Genomic DNA, 5,350 nt, shown 5'->3' with positions numbered 1-5,350 from the left:
ATCGGTTGTTATAGAACTTTGCGAAGACCTTCGTGGGCCTTTGTCAGGGAAAAGAGCCACTAATTTGCCTGTGGACTGCAAGGTTGGTTTCCCTTATTTTTTAGTACACATTAAATAGTTCTTTTTAACAATTTTACTTTTAGATTTTGATTGCTTTGCGCTTCTACGCCGTAGGGTCATACCAATTGTGTGTTGGTCAAGATTTATTCTTAGAAGTAAGCCAGTCAACTGTCTCTCGAGTAATAAATTGCGTTACCAACGTAATTATAGATTCATTGGCTGAAAAGACGATCAAATTCCCAACAAATGAGATTGAAAGCATGTCTATACAAATGAGGTAACGTTTCCCCTTACCTTCACATTGCATAAAGAAGTAATGATTTGGTTTTTCAGGTTTATGGAAAAGACCCGTTTTCCTGGAGTAATCGGGGCAATAGACTGCACACACGTTGCAATAGTACCCCCAGTAAAAGTAAATGGGTTAAATAGGGAGTATTTATACGTTAACAGGAAAGGGTACCACTCCATCAATGTGCAGTTGGTATGTGATTTATCATTACATATAATTTTAAATCCCCACTAAACACTTAATCTATATAATAGCATGAGTAAATAATATGTTAGCTCCCTATAAGTTACTCAGGCTCCATAGGCGTAATGTATCCAGCGATTTCTTCTCATTTCGCCCGCGCGGGAAAAACATCCGAATGTTGCGCTCTCTCTTGTCGAATAAAAAATCTAGCTCGTACGGCTCCTCGACCCTGAGTCGTCGGCTGATTTTTCACCAAGGGAGTGTTTTAGTCGTGAATGTTTATGTTTTAACAATTTAACATTAAATCACGGTGTTTGTGTCAGTACCGAGACAAAAAATGCAGGAACTCAATGCAATTTGCCGATATAGATAAAGAATGCTAAAGATAAGAGTTGTTATTGTGACTTGAAACCAATCATACAACTGAGCTAAATCCGATCCATTGATCTCTTAACTGTTTTCCTAACCGAAGTAACTGAGTTCAATATTCGGCAGCTTCGGCTGCTTAAATAGCTCCGATATCATGGGCTAGCTTCCACTACACGCGCGTCCGGGGAAAAACCGGAAAGAAGAGTAAATAAAATTTTCGTTCACGTGGCGGCCGCAGAGCGTCGCATATAATTGAGAAGCCGGCGGCGCGGAAGAAAACGCTAGAGTATAAAAATGAATTGCGTGAGTAACTTATAGGGAGTTAACATATTATTAACTCATGATAATAGATATGTGACTATGACCTAGTAATTGTGCAGTCTAACGCAAAATATCCGGGATCAGCCCATGACACGTATATCTACAAAACATCGGAAATATCTTCATACTTGGAGAGGAAATACGAGGATGGTTCGATAAAAGGCTCATGGATATTAGGTAGATATAAAATATTTCAAACTCGTAAATCCAATTTTCGTGATTTAATAGATAAAAAATATTTAATTGATAGGAGATAGCGGCTACCCGTTATTGCCATGGCTGATAACTCCGATTTCAAAGCCAGTAAAAGACTCTCCAGAAGAAAGATTTTCTCAACGCCAGCAGTCTGCTCGCAGTGTTATAGAAAGATGTAATGGTGTTTTGAAACAAAGGTTCAGATGTTTGCTAAAAGATAGAATGCTCCACTATTCTCCCCAAAAAGCTACGAAAATAATAACAGCTTGTGTAGTTCTTCACAACATTTGTATCTTGAGAGGTGTGCCTGATGATTTCAACGAACTTGAACCGCTAGAACCAGGAGAATACGGTGCCGATGATAAAATTTGGATCGATAATGAACCATGGGAGGATGTCGCAGCACCATCGGCTAACCCGGTTGATAAATGGAAATTGGCTGGGCAACAAACAAGACATCAAATTATTCGTAGGCGATTCACAAACTAAGGTTTAAAAAATATTTCCGGAAAGAAAGTTTAGACAACAATTGTATGTTTTTATTAAAAGCTTTTTAAAAAATTATGTTTTCTTCTTATTTAGTTGTTCCATTAAGGATTGTAACAATGTATTGTTTTGCCTTACAGCAGCGAGTTTTAGCATTTCTATTTTGTTCCTTTCTTTCCCATTCATTAAAAGTTCTTTTTGTTGATTAGCCATTTCCTTTAACTGATTGGCTATATTTTTTTATTCTTTTGACACATTTTCCGCTGCCCCCCCCAAGTTGAGTTAGCGTAGCAGACATTTGCTTGAAGATATTTTGGGATTCATTGAGACTTTCTAGAAGTTTCGTCGTAGTTTGCATTTCATTCTTTGTCTTTGATTTTCGCTCATCCATGATCGCTTGGCTTTTCTCCAAACTCTCTGTAAAATTTTAAATGTTATTAGACTTCAAATTATTATTAGACTTCACTAATCTTTATATTATTTTTATATCCCTTACTCTTTGTTACCAGTTTTGATTTCACTAAGCCATTCAGCATCCACTTTCCCAGTCGGGCCGAGTGGACTAACCTGCTGCCTCTTGGCACTGGGGGTGAAACTATTTGGTTCACCGATGGTTCCAAGACTGATTCCGGCGCTGGCGCCGGCTATTACTGCCAAACCACAAGGGTCGGTTTTTCTGCTTGCCTGGGCACCTTTGCTAGCGAGTTCCAGGCGGAAATTGCCGCGATCTGTTATTGCGCAGATTACTGCATTAACAAAGGGTATACCGGACGGACTGTGGGAATTTATTCTGACAGTCAGGTCGCCCTGAACGCGCTGAACCCGTGTCAGATTACCTCTCAACAGGTGCGTGCTGCCTTGATCAGCTAGCGCGACTAGCGTCCTGCAACAGGGTTCTGTTGTACTGGGTGCCAGGGCATAGCGGATATTATGGCAATGAGCAAGCCGATAGTTTTGCGAATAGGGGCGCGGAGACCAAGCTCTTGGGGCCTGTTATCAGAGGTCAGTTTTCTTTAAATTTTATTGATCAACGATACTAGGAGCACAATTGTGAAAGGCAATTTGGATACGATATGATCTAGTGGCTAGGATATCTGGCTTTCACCCAGAAGGCCCGGGTTCAATTCCCGATATCGGAGGTCGGTTTTCCAAAAACTTTATTAAGAAACAATACTAGGAGCTCCATTGTGAAAAGCCAAGCAGATCCGATATGGTCTAGTGGGTAGGATATCTGGCTTTAACCCAGAAGGCCCGGGTTCAATTCCCGGTATCGGAGGTCAGTTTTCTATTAATTTTATTAATCAACGATATTAGGAGCTCAATTGTGAAAAACTGAACGGATCCGATATGGTCTAGTGGCTAGGATATCTTGCTTTCACACAGAAGGTCCGGGTTCATTGTCCGGTATCAGAGGTCTGTTTTCTTTAAATTTAATTGATCAACGATACAAGGAGCACAATTGTGAACAGCCAGTTGGATACGATATGGCCTAGTGTTTAGGATATCTCGCTTACACCAAGAAGGTCCGGGTTTATTGCGTGGTATCAGAGGTCAGTTTTGTTTAAATTTTATTGATCAACGATACTAGGAGCACAAATGTGATAGGCCAATTGGATACGATATGGTCTAGTGGCTAGGATATCTGGCTTTCACGCAGAAGGCCCGGGTTCGATTCCCGGTATCGGAGGTCAGTTTTCCAAAAAATGTATTATGAAACGATACATGAATCTCAATTGTGAAAACCCAAGCCGTTCCTATATGGTCTAGAGGCTAGGATATCTGGCTTTCACGCAGTAGACCCGGGTTCAATTCCCGGTATCGGAGGTTAGTTTTCTAAAAAAACTTTATTATGAAACGATACATGAAGCTCAATTGTGAAAACCAAAGCAGATCCGATATGGTCTAGTGGCTAGGCTATCTGGCTTTCACCCAGAAGGCCCGGGTTCAATTCCCGGTATCGGAGATCAGGTTTCCAAAAAACCTTATTAAGAAACAATACTAGGAGCTCAATTGTGGAAAACTGAACGGATCCGATATGGTCTAGTGGCTAGGATATCTTGCTTTCACCCAGAAGGTCCGGGTTTATTGCGTGGTATCAGAGGTCAGTTTTGTTTAAATTTTATTGATCAACGATACTAGGAGCACAATTGTGGTAGGCCAATTGGATACGATATGGTCTAGTGGCTAGGATATCTGGCTTTCACCCAGAAGGCCCGGGTTCAATTCCCGATATCGGAGGTCAGGTTTCTAAAAACTTTATTAATCAACGATTCTAGGAACCCAATTGTGAAAAGCCAATTGGATACGGTATGGGCTAGTGGCTAGGATATCTGGCTTTCATTCAGAAGCCGCGGGTTCAATTCCCGATATCGGAGGTCAGTTTTCTAAAAACTTTACTAAGAAACAATACTAGGAGCTCAATTGTGGAAAACGGAACTGATCCGATATGGTCTAGTGGCTAGGATATCTTGCTTACACTCAGAAGGTCCGGGTTTATTGCCTGGTATCAGAGGTCAGTTTTCTTTAAATTTTATTGATCAACGATACTAGGAGCACGATTGTGAAAGGCCAATTGGATACGATATGGTCTAGTGGCTAGGATATCTGGCTTTCACCCAGTAGACCCGGCTTCAATTCCCGGTATCGGAGGTCAGTTTTCTAAAAAAACTTTATTATGAAACGATACAAGAAGCTCAATTTTGAAAACATGAGCCGATCCGATATGGTCTAGAGCTGTTAGGGAGCTTAAGGCCGAGTTCAATGTACATTCATTCGTTTCTCTCCGAGTGAGCGAGTTCGAATGACGAAAAATCCTTCGCGCCACGAATGACACTCGCGTTTTGCCCACCACTGGTCTAGAGGCTAAGATGTCTGGCTTTCACCCAGTAGACCCGCGTTCAATTCCCGGTAACGTAGGTCAGTTTTCTAAAAAACTTTATTTTGAAACGATACAAGAAGCTCAATTGTGAAATCCAAGCAGTTCCGATATGGTCTAGTGGCTAGGCTATCTGGCTTTCACCCAGAAGGCCCGGGTGCAATTCCCGGTATCGGAGGTCAGTTTTCAAAAAACCTTATTAAGAAACAATACTAGGAGCTCAATTGTGGAAAACTGAACGGATCCGATATGGTCTAGTGGCTAGGATATCTGACTTTCACCCAGAAGGCCCGGGTTCAATTCCCGGTATCGGAGGTCAGTTTTCTAAAAAAATTCATTATGAAACGATACAAGAATCTCAATTGTGAAACGCCAAGCAGATCCGATATGGTCTAGTGGCTAGGATATCTGGCTTTCACCCAGTAGACCCGGGTTCAATTCACGGTATCGGAGGTCAGGTTTCTAAAAACTTTATTAATCAACGATTCTAGGAACTCAATCGTGAAAAGCCAATTGGATACGGTATAGTCTAGTGTCTAGGATATCTAGCTTTCATTCAGAAGGCACAGGTT

At 41.3% G+C, this 5,350-nt stretch overlaps 2 non-coding genes across 2 annotated transcripts; both read left to right on the top strand.

Annotated features, from left to right (window-relative positions):
• Positions 1 to 3,794: 3,794 nt before the first annotated feature.
• Positions 3,795 to 3,866, top strand: TRNAE-UUC (transfer RNA glutamic acid (anticodon UUC)). The gene has a single exon. It is a non-coding gene; the product is annotated as a tRNA-Glu (tRNA).
• A 1,155-nt stretch (positions 3,867 to 5,021) lies between these two features.
• On the top strand, positions 5,022 to 5,093 carry TRNAE-UUC (transfer RNA glutamic acid (anticodon UUC)). Its single transcript has one exon. It is a non-coding gene; the product is annotated as a tRNA-Glu (tRNA).
• Positions 5,094 to 5,350: the final 257 nt, after the last annotated feature.

Source organism: Phalangium opilio, unplaced genomic scaffold (genome assembly GCF_054372755.1).
Source record: "Phalangium opilio isolate 3A_F unplaced genomic scaffold, DU_Popi_V2 ptg000046l_1, whole genome shotgun sequence".
Taxonomy (NCBI): domain Eukaryota; kingdom Metazoa; phylum Arthropoda; class Arachnida; order Opiliones; family Phalangiidae; genus Phalangium; species Phalangium opilio.
This window is presented reverse-complemented; position numbering and strand designations above follow the sequence as displayed.